Source organism: Sus scrofa, chromosome 7 (assembly GCF_054392235.1).
Source record: "Sus scrofa isolate SSC_HxYL_T2T_F1_AM1 chromosome 7, Sscrofa_HxYL_maternal_Yorkshire_Landrace_v2.0, whole genome shotgun sequence".
NCBI lineage: Eukaryota > Metazoa > Chordata > Mammalia > Artiodactyla > Suidae > Sus > Sus scrofa.
In genome coordinates, this window is record NC_139389.1 from 54,117,052 (window position 1) to 54,130,737 (window position 13,686).

A 13,686-nucleotide genomic window follows, 5' to 3' on the forward strand; every position below is an offset into this window, starting at 1 on the left:
TGAGAGAGTACAGTTATGAGCTTCTTTTTACTGGGTTTCTCTGATAGTACAGCACAGTGTAGTCATTTCTGCAATGGTAGAATAAATTTTTTTTTTAAAGTCTCTTCTGTGCGTCTCTTCAAAAAGTGATGAACAATAACAGAGAATGGGATTAAAAAGCCATTTTCTTCTATTCATTCTGTAATACTGGAACCAGGATTGTTATCATCACAGGCTACAGTTTTCGCTTTATCCACTTTAAGAAGTTCTGTTACTTCTCTGAATTCAACAGCATCCAATACAAAAGTCCACACATTATTGCAGAATCTGGATGTATTTAGAGAGCCCCTGAAGTAGACTCTATTCCTGACCTTCTGTGCATATGCTGAATTTATAGCCTCATCAAACTGAAGTAGAACTTGAAGGGCAAGTTGCAGGGTAATCTGTTGAGATGGTGTAAGCTCATCCAGGGTTCCCTGAAGACTGTTTCCCAAAGTAGTATTTTTTTTTTTTTTTTTTTTTTTGTCTTTTTAGGACCACACCCTTGGCATATGGAGGTTCCCAGGCCAGGGGTCTAATCGGAGCTACAGCTGCTGGCCTACACTAGAGTAACAGCAATGCCAGATCCAAGCCGCGTCTGCAACCTACACCACAGCTTATGGTAACGCCAGATCCTTAACCCACTGAGTGAGGCCAGGGATCAAACCCACAACCTCATGGTTCCTAGTCGGATTCATTTCCGCTGTGCCACAATGAGAACTCCCAAAGTAGTGTTTCTGTACAACTGATGTGCTATGGCTTAGGTGGGAGAAATTCTTTTTTTAAATTCAGGTGTGCATGGATGTCCTGTGGGTCTTGGGGAGCTTCCTGGGGAGGTAGAGGACAGCTGTGGCTCACTGAGGAGGCAAGGACACTGGTGGCAGAGGCACCAAGGAGTGCTGATTAACCTGAGCTCTCCCAGATGTTGCCATTTTATTTATTTATTTTGTATTTTAGGCCTGCACCCACAGCATATGGAAGTTCCCAGGCTAGGGGTCTAATCAGAGCTACAGCTGCTGGCCTACACCACAGCCACAGCAATGCCAGATCCGAGCCCTGTCTGTGACCTACACCATAGCTCATGGCCGTGCCGGATCCTTACCCCACTGAGCGAGGCCAGGGATCTAACCCACAACCTCATGGTTCCTAGTCAGATTCGTTTCCTCTGCGCCACGATGGGAACTCCAGATGTTGCTATTTTCACACCAAGACCAGGCTCCGCCCCTGAAAAGTTCACTTGTGATGCACTAAGGAAAGGATAATACTTCAGAACCATTCTTTCCATGTGCTCCTAACACTCCCTTCAATAAAACACAGCCCATTATCTGAAAGCCCTGTGAAATGTGAGGGGAACAGAAACTCTTGCTTATACAAAAGGCTGAGTTTTCTAAGAGTTAGGTGAGTCACTCAGAAAGTTCAGCTTCTAACAAGACTTCTCAGACATAAAGCCAAGGGAACATAATCAATTCACCCTAATTGACTGCAGATGGTTTTATTAATATAACCAATAGTTTTAAACCCCCCAGCCAATTAGTTTGTCAAAAGGAGGTTAAATTTTCTTGACTAGTTTATTCCAACAACGTTTAGGTAGGATTAACAGTACAACCCACTCATTGGGAACCAAAAATAGACAAGTGAAATTAAGAAGGACTTCCCAGTAACCAAAAGAGAGAAAAAGAAGTTTTACTAAAATGTTCATCTTTAGCCAAGACATTAACTCTGGGTTTTCTTTTATTCAATGCAATTCTTTTGCTATGGAGTTAGCTAATTATGAGCTCTTTTAAACTGTTTTTACGGTTGGTGTCACTGGTAAGGCTGCATTTGAGAGTATTACATTAGAGTTAAGTAACCACCAATTTGGCCTGACATATTAATTCAGAGCCATCTCTGGAGCTGTGTGACTTATCACCTCTAGCGCTTCACAGATTTTGTCAGCTTCTAATGTGTGGCAAAGTCAAGTCTGTCTGAAGATTCTAGCATCCATTTCTGAGCATATGTCTCCTGGTCCAGCCTGGTCATTTAAAATAATCCTCATTATCAATATTTATGTTTCCATTGCATTTTTAGGATTCCATTCATTAAAATTCTAATGGGATAAGGCAAAATCTTTCTCCAAAGCTGAGCAGCTAGAGAAGTAAATCAATTACCCACTTTTTACAAAGCACCCATTCTGCATTCAGCCCTATGCCCAGGCAAGAAAGGTATTAAAAGGAGGTCAGACATAGCTACAGGTGAGAGGGAGAACTCAGGATTTTAAAGTCTAGGCTAGTGTTACAATTAGAGAAATTTTTAACAACCATTCATTTCTTTTTTCTTTTTCTTTCTTTTTTTTTTTTTTTTTTTTTTTTTTTAGGGCCACCGCCATGGCACATGGAGGTTCCCAAGCTAGGAGTCAAATCAGAGCTGTAGCCCATGGCCTACAGCACAGCCACAGCAACGTCAGATCCAAGCTGTGTCTGCGACCTACACCATAGCTCACGGCAATGCCAGATCCTCAACCCACGGAGTAAGGCCAGGGATTGAACCTGCATCCTCATGGATGCTAGTCAAATTCGTTTCTGCTGAGCCATGATGGGAACTCCCATTTCTTAAATTTATATAGAGTATTTGATAGAGCAGCGGTCAGCAAACATTTCCTAGAAGAGACCTGAGAGTGTTTTAGGCTTCACCAGCAATGAGGCAAACTTGAGGATATTACATACATACCTATTTAATAAGAGAGAAAACACCTTTCCATAAACGTTTATGGGTGAAATTCAAACCTTGTATCAGATTTACCTTATCTCAGACAATGTAATTATCAGATAGAATTGCTATATATCTTATCTTCTAAGACCTCAATAAATAATAGGAACAATAGGAAATTCAACGTACTAAACATTCTATGGGGCTCAAATTGTCAGAAATCCATTTTTGGCTTGGAGTTGCTTTCAATTAAATCACCTGAGTGTTTACTATAATTCTCCTGGAATTTGGGCTAGGATGAGGATAAAAAGAGAAAGAGCCTCTTGCCCTGAAAGCACCAAAATTCAAGAGCAGACAGACAAAAGGACCAAGTGTAATAATGGACAAAACATGCAATAAAACTATGTATACAGAGCTATATAAACATTTGTATAGAGTGCTACATAAACACAGAAGGAGGACTTATGAAAATACTGGGGAAAGTTCCTCTAAAAATGTCTATTTCTCCACTTGTAGTCTTAGTAATAAGGACATTGGACCTTCAGAATATTTAATTAAGAATCCCCATTTTGCTTCTGAATAGCCATTCTGGTCCAATTTCACCATAGCTTTACAGATGGGCATTCCAGGTAATTTGTCTGAATTGGAAGGAATAATGAGGACGTAAGTCAAGAGGTATTTTATTTATATGCTTTTATGACCTCTATCACACTGTCTTTCATTCTGACATTTAAAATACTGATTGTTTGAGGAGTTCCCGTCGTGGCGCAGTGGTTAACGAATCCCACTAGGAACCATGAGGTCGCGGGTTCGGTCCCTGCCCTTGCTCAGTGGGTTAAGGATCTGGCGTTGCCGTGAGCTGTGGTGTAGGTTACAGACGCGGCTCGGATCCTGCGTTGCTGTGGCTCTGGTGTAGGCCAGTGGCTACAGCTCCGATTCGACCCCTAGCCTGGGAACCTCCATATGCCTTGGGAGCGGCCCAGGAAATAGCAACAACAACAACAAAAGACAAAAAGACAAAAGACAAAAAAAAATAAAATACTGATTGTTTGAGAACTTAAATAAATGGAGAATTTTCCCCTAGTAGTTTCAGGAATTAAAATAAGGGTTTACAGGAACAAACAAGAAAACCCCAGACTATTAAACACAAATCCAAGCTAGAAGAAAGAGGGGTGAAAACTTTTTTTTTTGTCTTTGATTTCTTTTTAAGTTTTTCAAACTAGTATAGCATTCAAGAGGCAAGAAATACCAAAACCACACACTTATTTTATAAATTCTAAAGGATAAATTTATTATATTAATGGAATGGATGGGCAATGGGACCGACTGTACAGCACAGGGAAATGTGTGTGATTGGGTCACTTTGCTGGACAACAGAACTTGAAGAAACATTGTCAATCAACTATACTTTAATAATAATAATAGTAAATAAAGTAAATAAAATTAATGGGAAACCCTGCCACATTGTGATAGATATCAGAGCTACATTTTCTACTTTAAACTGCACTCTCATAGGACAACAAACCCCTTGGAGTGAAAGAGAAGATTCCACTGGGCATGTCTAATAAAATTCTATCTCAAACAAAAAAAAAAAAAAAAGAAGAAGAAGAAGAAGAAGAAGGATAGAGTTCCCTGGTGGCTCAGTTAAGGATCTGGTATTGTCAATGTTGTGGCTAGGGTCGCTGCTTTAGCACATCCTCAGTCCCTGGCCTGGGAACTTCTGCATGCCAGGGGCATGGCCATAAATATATAAATACACATATACACATATACATGCATTTAGAAGAAAACCAAAATCATATGTCTCCTTTCTCCTAAAGAGGCTGATAGTGAACTATGATCTGGCTGACTGATGAACCATTAAAAAGGTTCATAATCTTTTCCTCTTCAGATACCTGTTAGATGATTGTATTACACCCAGAGGTCTACCTTTGCTTTTAATTCCTGGAAAGTTTATCTGGCAATCAAATGTAAATACAAAGAGCTGAAGATGAGGCATTTTAACATGGGTAAAATGGAGTTGACTATTCAGATCCAGGAGGTAGGAGCGAGTCTGGAACAGCAGTAAGGATTTGGGACCTAAGAGTCAAAAGAAGAGGCATTAATAAGATCAAGTGGAGAAAAAAGAGGAAACAGAGAAGACGGTTAATGACAAAACTTTAAAGATCTCTAACATTGGAAGTATGGGGAGAAGAGGACTCAGAGTATATGAAGAGGAGACAATGGCTAGGGCAGTGGAGACTCCAAAAGTTCTGTTTTTCTAGGACTTAGACCAGCAATCAGGTCCAAAGGGGGCTCGAACACTCTTTACGAGAAATGAAGAAATTCAATTACATCTATTCAAGAGTAGGGGATGCTGCTGGCCATTACATTCCACCCCAGCCCCCGTTTTCAGTTACTCTAGTACTGAGAAGTTGGAAAACCAAGGGAGCATGTTGCCTTGGAAACCAAAGAAGGATGGAATTTGGAGAATCGGGGAGCAGACTCAGGGTCAAATTCTTCAGAGACTATACAGATGAGGGGAAAACATCCAGTAATTTGCAGTTGCTGATTCTGGCCAGTGCAATTTCAGGGAAGCCACACAATGCAGCAGAAGAGACTGAATGAGACCTAAGGAGTCAGGGCGGGCAGACTTTTCCTTAAAGAAGTTTGACTATGAAGAGATGAAGAGGATATAGCAAGAGCCACAGGAGATGGAGGGTCCCAGGGCCTCAAGAATAGTTTGAAGACACAAGTAGAGACCTATCTCAGAGCTGTTCCTCAGAGCCCAATGTGATAGACCTGCAATGCCCACCACACAAATTGACGGCTGCCCTTCCCCAGAAAATGTCTCTCCCATAGGCCCCATTTCCATCTAAAATCCACAATGAAAGATTCATTTAGTTGGGCCTTAAAGGCTTTTTACTGGCAGCAGTTTTCTATTAAAGCGCAAATACCCAAGAAACCACTGGAAATAAGGTTGGAGTAGATGCTTGAAGTAGAAGTAAGGGAAGTAAAAAGGCAAACACCAAAGAAAATCTTTGCCTGCCTCACAGTTTTGCCTAAGTTGCCCCTGAATTTGATTCAGCAGGAGTATTAACAGAAAATCACATGTGTCCTGTAATGGACAGAGAGCTCCGATTAATCACTGGTGCTGTTCAGCTGAAGATAACCCTTCATGTCTGACATGCATAGAACCATCATACATAGTTTGTCAATTTCCATGAATGAAAATACAGCACCGGGAACTCTATCCAATCTCTTGGTATAGAACATGATAGAAGACAGTATGAGAAAAAGAATGTATATATGAGACGGGGTCACTATGCTGTATAACAGAAATTGACACAATACTACAAATCAACTGTACTCCAATAAAAATAAAAATTTGAAAAATCAACTTAATAAGCTTAATACTAATATGGATAAAAATTAAATCTATTAGGTGATACACATGGCACTTCAAAATGTTAAATGCCCAGGGTCAAACTTAAAAGGATTCATTGAAGTTCTCCATAATTACAATCACAGAAGTGGAATAAGGAAATCTAAATCTGACAGTGGTTATTAGATGACTTTGAAAGGTAGCAGAATACCCCTGCCAAAACAAACAAACAAACAAACAAACAAAAACCCAAGACAATTTAGAAGTACCACATACAAGACAATTTAGAAGTACCAGATAAAAGCATAGCATAAATTTGTAAAGGTGTCTTCCCTCCAATCTCTACCAGGAAGGACTGAAGTTCATCTTCTGAGACTCTAGACATGTATCAGCCCAGAGATGATACCAGAGGAATCCAGATGACAAACTTTACCGTGTAACCCTGATCTGCCATCAGTGTCTCCATATATTTACCTTCCCACAATCTGCCACACCTAGAAGTTCAAAATCCCTTTCTTTCTCTTGTCATTCTTCTTCACAAATACAGTGAAATGTTCAAGTCTAAAGCTCAAGTTCTAACAACTCTTTTGAGTTACTCATCACTGAATACTCCCATGTGTATGCACGATGTACACATTGATAAACTTCTGTTTGCTTCTCTCTTGGAAATCTTTTTTTTTTTTTTTTTGGTCTAATTTGCAGGGCTCCAACCAATGAAGCCATGATGGGTAGGATTTTTTCCTCCTCTACACATTACTCTCCAGGTATTTCTTCAACAACTGAAATAGCTCATTGATGTTTGTGTCTGATGTGTCTGCTCTCTCCCCATGCTAAGCTCTTGTGTTTTGGATCACAGGCCCACAGGAAAAATATTGTTCTCTCCTAGGCTGAAGGCAGGTCATTCACAATATATGTATGGCCAAGCTTTCCATGTCCCTATGTGCACAGGAGCCACTAGAAGAAAATACTTTCTACCTACATCAGAGGACCTTCCTTTTTTTTTTTTTTTTTTTAGGGCTGTACCTGAGGCACATGGGAATTCCCAGGGTAGGGGTCAAATCGGACATGTAACTGTCAGCCTACACCACAGCCACAGCAATGCCTGATCTGAGCCACATCTGCAACCTACACCACAGCTTATGGCAATGCTGGATCTTTAACCCCCTGAGAAATGCCAGGGTTCAATCCCTCAAGGATACTAGTCAGATTCATTACTGCTGAGCCACAGTGGGAACTCCTTTCCTTCCTACTTTTGATTGAACACCCTTTCTCATCCTATCAAAAACTATTCCATACACCAGCTCTAATTCTCACCTAACTCCAGGATAGGTCCATGTTGATAAAAAAATGTGTAGCATGACTAGTAAGAGAGGGAGAAGAAAGAAGAGGAGGAGCTGGTAACATAGGCATTAAACACCAGACAGCATTCCCCATCTACTCAATCACTGACATGTTTTTGCAGTCTTCAAACTCTGCCTTATTTCGTTACCTCCCCATTCCTACCTTTCCCCATAGTTCCATCCCAGGTCAAATTCTTACAATGAAATGTCTAGGAAAATGTGGATCTGAGTTTCCTCTGAAATAAAAACAAATTTTACTTCGATTCTTTAAAAATCAAGGAAGTGCTATTTAGGTTTATTTGTGGTGTTCCCAAGAGCAACAGTTGAGCCTAGGACCCTGATTTATGAGTGTAAACCATAGCTGAGTTGCTGTATGTTATACCCTCCAAGTCCCTGCAAAGGATCCAAGGATTCACACACTAACCAAGCATTATGTAGACAGGAAGAATAGTATTTGACACATAGATTTTTACCTTTTTTCTTTTCAAATTGTCAACGCTGCATGGTGATTACTAAAACATGCTCATTTCAAAGACTTACTGAGTACACACTAGCTTTATGTTGGTATTAACTTTTCCAATATCAATAAAATTAAGAAATAATTATTACTGTGACAATCTGACATTACAGAGGGAGAAGGTTCTCTAGTTAAAAAAAATTAGGAGTCACTCTAAGGAAGAATGCTGAACTGAAAATGGTGTCTAAAGAGAAACGGACCACTATCTTTACTCATCTTTTCTGCTTCCTTTTTTGTGTGTGTCTTTTTTTTTTTTTTTTTTTTTTTTTTTTTTTTTTTGCCTTTTTTTTCCTAGGGCCACTCCCGAGGCATATGGAGGTTCCCAGGCTAGGGATCTAATTGAAGCTGTAGCCACCGGCCTACGCCAGAGCCACAGCAATGCCAGAACCAAGCCGAGTCTGCAACCTACACCACAACTCACAGCAACGCCAGATCCTTAACCCACTGAGCAAGGGCAGGGATCGAACCTACAACCTCATGGTTCCTAGTCGGATTCATTAACCACTGAGCCACGACGGGAACTCTGCTTTCTGCTTCCTTTGGCCTCATTTGAGATGCTCCTACTCCTGTATAGAGATATATCTAGCCCAAAGGGTGCCTTTGCAAATGAGAAAAGGATCCTTTTCTAAAAATGAGAACAAGGAACTCCAGTATGACTAAGCCCTGGACCAGGAAGCATGTCTCAGAGAGCAGAGCACAGGCTGGGAACCAGCCCTGTGGACCTCACTGACAACCTTGCATCCTTCCACCTGTGCTCTGAATCCTGCATCCTCCTGGTTTCTCCAGTAACCATGTTCTATACCATTACTTAATATCCATTGACTTCTCCTGAGCATTAAAGGAAGGTTCAGGACCTTCCCTATCATAGAAAATCCCTTCCCTATTCCCACATCCAGCTCTAGCTACCACCCTCCTTTTTGCTCCAATCTCTCATACTTGACAGACATTTTATTTTATTTTATTTTATTTTATTTTATTTTATTTTATTTTATTTTATTTTATTTTATTTTATTTTATTTTATTTTATTTTATTTTGCTTTTTAGAGCCACACCCACAGCACATGGAAGTTCCCAGGCTAGGGTCCAACCAGAGATGCAGCTGCTGGCCTACGCTACAGCCACAGCACCACAAGAGCTGAGCCCAGTCTGTGATCTACACCACAGTTCACGGCAACACTGGATCCTTAACCCACTGAGCAAGGCCAGGGATCAAACCCACATCCTCATGGATCCTAGTCGGGTTCATTAACCACTGAACCATGAAGGGAACTCCCTTCTTAATAAAAGGTTTTACTTTCACTGTCTTTATGGACTGTCACTTACTCAACCTACTTCTGTCTGCCTCCAGCTCTACAGCTTCTTTCAAACTTCTTGCATCAAGATTGCCAGTGAAGTTACTAGATCCAGTAATTTCCTCTCAAGCTTTATTTTTCTCTCCCTAGTTGCAGCCTCTGATACTGTTATCATCCCACCTATCTTAAGATGGTTTCTTTCCTTGAATTTAGTGACTCTTCAGTTTTCTGATCTTCCTCTTACATGTCTTTCTGTTCCTCCTACAGACCATGAGACTCTCCTTGCCCAGTTGTTCCTTCAACATTAGGAGGCTCTTATCATCCTGTACATGTAATTTCACTCAGTCTCTTGGTTCCCATCTGTATGAGGAACCTCAAGTCTTGGACCTCTCCTGTGAGCTACAGAGCCACACACCCACTGGGATGTCTAGCATATAGCCCGTATTCAGCATGTCTGAAACTGAATTCTTCTTCTCCCCGTTCTCCTCCACCATGGTTCTCCCTCAGTAAATGGTACCATCAGCCACCCGGTTGTTTCAGGAAGATGCTGGAATTCATTCTTGCCTCCTTTCTCTTCTTTGGTCCCTATACCCAAGTAATCAATAAGTCCACCCAATGCCAACACACAAATCTCAACTCAATGCCTATATTTCTCAGGTCGTCCTCCCGATCTGTGCTGCCCCTCTGTCCTTTGACCCTTTGGCCCTTTGACCCTGTACTGGATTCCCTCCTTCTCTCACCCCATCCAATCTCTTCTCCACATGGCAGTCAGAACAATCTTTTAAACAGGCAGATCTGATCACGATGCTCCCTAAGTCCTTTAGCTCCTTAGGATCAACTACCTCTTGACCCTTAGGATCATTTCCAAAATCCTTAGCAGGGTCATAAAACTTTATGGGCATAAATCTCACCCATCTTGATGTCGTGTTGGGCCATTCTCAGAATGGATTTCTTTCCATTCTTTAAAAACACGGTATTGTCTACAGTCTTTGTGCTTTTGCACATATTATCTTTCCACCTCACATTCTTTTTCCTACAACTCTTTACCTGAGGAATTCACTCACCTTTTGAATCTCAGCTAGCATATCACTTGCTCTGAAAAATCTTTCTCTTAGATCAAGGGTTGATAAACTATGGCCAAATTTGATTATGGCTATTTTGGCTATTTTTAAACCTCAAGCTAAGAACGGTTTTCAAATTTTTAAAGAATTTTAAAAGAACAAAAAGAGGAGGAAGAGACAGAAAAGGAGGAGGGTGAAGGAGGAAAAACAGACTATACACAGTCATTAAAGCCTGAAATAGTAAAAACCTAGAATACGTACTATCTGGTCCTTTACAGAAAAGCTTGTTAACCTCTAATTTAGATCAACTTAAGGTCTTCTTCTTTGTGCTACCTTTGTGTGCCCAGGCTTCTTTGTGTGCCTGGGCTTCCTCGGCTTATCACTTAGGCTTTATTGCAATTAGTTATTTGATGCTTCTTTTTTTTACCTAGACTCTAGGCTCCGCAGTTGGGTACCACGTCCCTCTTTATCATACTGTATCTACAATAGGTAATACATGGTAGAGAACTCAGTAAACACTGTTGAATGAATTATAATGAAAATAAATGACAGCTTTATGTGGCAGTGTCCACAGACAGGCCACGGAAGTACTTCTATGGGCGGACGGCTAGGACAACCACCTATCCAGTGCCCTTAGGACAATGATGATTTATACTTGTTGTTCCAGAAAAAGTATAAATAGCTCCCCCTTCTAGTCTCAAAAGTGTCCCATGCTGGAGAAGTTAGGAGACTTAGAGAAAGTTAATAGATCCAACTGCCCAGGAAGATACACACTTCCTAAGACCACTGGAGCAGAAACCACAGTGGCCTCTGTAATCAAAAGGCAGAACTCTTCCTACAGAATCATTGTACCATGTAGTGTTCATAAGCCAGAAGAAGGGTAGAAAAATACTGTGTTTATGGGTCATCATGATTAAACTAGACTTTTTTTCACTGACCTGGAAGTTTGCCTATTATTATTATTATTTTTTTTGTCATTTTTTGCTATTTCTTGGGCTGCTCCCGCGGCATATGGAGGTTCCGAGGCTAGGGGTCGAATCGGAGCTGCAGCCACCAGCCTATGCTAGAGCCACAGCAATGCGGGATCCTAGCCGTGTCTGCAACCTACACCACAGCTCACGGCAACGCCGGATCATTAACCCACTGAGCAAGGGCAGGGACCAAACCCGCAACCTCATGGTTCCTGGTCGGATTCGTTAACCACTGCGCCACGACGGGAACTCCCCCTGCCTATTATTTTTAACATAGTCATTATGTGAAAATACATCCCACATTGTAAATAACCAACTCATAAAAGTCAATCCGCGTTGAGTTTGAAATAGCCAGTATAATTACTATTAATCAATAAAGCTCTTTTGTTGACATACACAGGTAAGTCTTTCTTTTTTTTCTTTCAGTATGAGTGGAAAAAAATATACTCTAGCTAATTAATATTGAGGAATGATAAGTTATTTGGGGATGCAAACCTTTAAGAATTGAAATAAACTTCAGAAATCACCCTTATTTTATAGATACAATGTGGAGGATAAGGGAAGCAAATGTTTCTGTGTTGTGTAAGGCTCCCCTGGAAGCAGAAATAGGCTTGTTGAAATTTTTCCCATACATTTAAATAAAATTAAACACAGTTAGTAAGCAAATTTATATTACATCTATTTCTTTAATGATTATGAAATCACTTTGGAATCTTCACACATGAGATTCAACTTCAAGAATACATGGCTAGGAATTTCCTTGAGGTGCAGCAGGTTACTGCAGTGAATTGCTGTAGGTTTGATCCCTGGCCTGGGAATTTCTACATAATGCAGGTATGGTCAAAAAAAAAAAAAGTAGGAGCACAAGTTTATATTGTACTTTTTGTGTTCATTAATCTTACTTATCCAAAGAAAAGCATGAATCCCACATCTTTCTTAAATTTCCTTTTCACTTCTTCTCTAAATAGTGTTTTGCCACCATTGGTCTAAGTTGTAAGCCAAACTCATCAAACGCGTGTCTATTACTCATCTTATTTTTTTTAATTACTTAATGAATTTTATTACATTTATAGGTGTTGTCTATTACTCATATGATTAATAACAACAATAGTGAGCATTTATTGAATTTGTACAAGGTACCAGGCACTAAGCTTGCGTGATTCATTTCCTCATCACAACAAGATGAGATAAGCGTTGTTCAATTAAAAGTGAAAAATCTGGGGCTAGGAGCGAATAACTTGCCCAGGATACAGAGTTGGTAAGTCATCCAGATGGAGCCCCACCTCACATCTTTCTGGGTTGATGATGAACCCCCAACCTATAATGATGACCAGTTCCTTTGGAGACCGTCTTGGACACCTTGTACCACATCAAGCCCTCTCAGCCCCACCTCTTATTCCAGCCACTCGTGTGGCTCCCAGTCCGTGCAGAAGAAATCCAACAGTGCCTTTCCTTCTGCCCCTGGGCTTCTCTGATGCTACCGCATGAGATGAAGGACTTAACCTTCATATATGTACAACCAGGAAGTGTAGGGGTTGGGGTGACCTTGGATCAACTGAAGACAGGAACCAGTGTCTTCTCTTTTGACCATGGGCGGAACTGAGATACACTTCCTAGGGATCCTCACAAGGCTTTACAGGATCTAGCCTCTCCTGTGGACCTCTTAACGTTGCTTTCCCTCCTTTGTTTCACTACTTTCCACTCCCCGGGATCATCTCCTAAATAAATAACCAATGTGCAAACTTAGGCTCCGCTTTCTTTCTTTTCTTTCTTTCTTTTTCTTTTTTTTTTTTTTTTTTTTTCTTTTTAGGCTGCACCTGCGGTGTATGGAAGTTTTCAGGCTAGGGGTCAAATCAGAGCTGCAGCTGCCAGCCTATGCCACAGCCACAGCAATGCCAGAGGCGAGCCTCATCTGCAACCTATGCCACAATTTGCGGCAAAGCCAGATCCTTAATGCATTGAGCAAGGCCAGGGATCAAACCTGCATCCTCACAGACACTATGTTGGGTTCTTAACCCACTGGGCCACAATGGGAACTCCTCAGGCTCTGCTTTCAATGGTCCCCAGGAGAAGAGGAGGCCATGTCCCACGCCATCATTAACCATCTTGTCTCTACAGAGCTTTAGATCACTAAGATGCCATGGCTAACACACTTTATCTGAAGAGGAAATCCGCTGTCTCTGACAGACCTGACTTCTTCATTTCCTGTGAATAGCAGAGTGATCTGCATCTGTAGGGTCTCAGGACTGCATGGAGAATATTTGTCTACCTCTGCTGGAAGCCCTTCTGATTAGTCAGGCTCCTTGAGTTGAAACATAAGGATTTATAATGAAAAAGAATCACACAGTAAAAACAGAAAGAATGAAAAGAAAACAAACCAATAAAGAACCTATCCTCTCATAACATTTGAGGTTCTGGTATTTGCTGGCTTTGGAGGG

At 40.9% G+C, this 13,686-nt stretch overlaps 1 protein-coding gene and 1 pseudogene across 4 annotated transcripts in view; both read right to left on the reverse strand.

Annotated features, from left to right (window-relative positions):
• Positions 1 to 13,686, reverse strand: part of PKHD1 (PKHD1 ciliary IPT domain containing fibrocystin/polyductin) — a 479,188-nt gene that overhangs the window by 86,860 nt on the left and 378,642 nt on the right. The gene's annotated exons all lie outside the window — the stretch shown is intronic.
• Positions 174 to 479, reverse strand: LOC146401584 (transcription initiation factor IIA subunit 2 pseudogene; annotated as a pseudogene).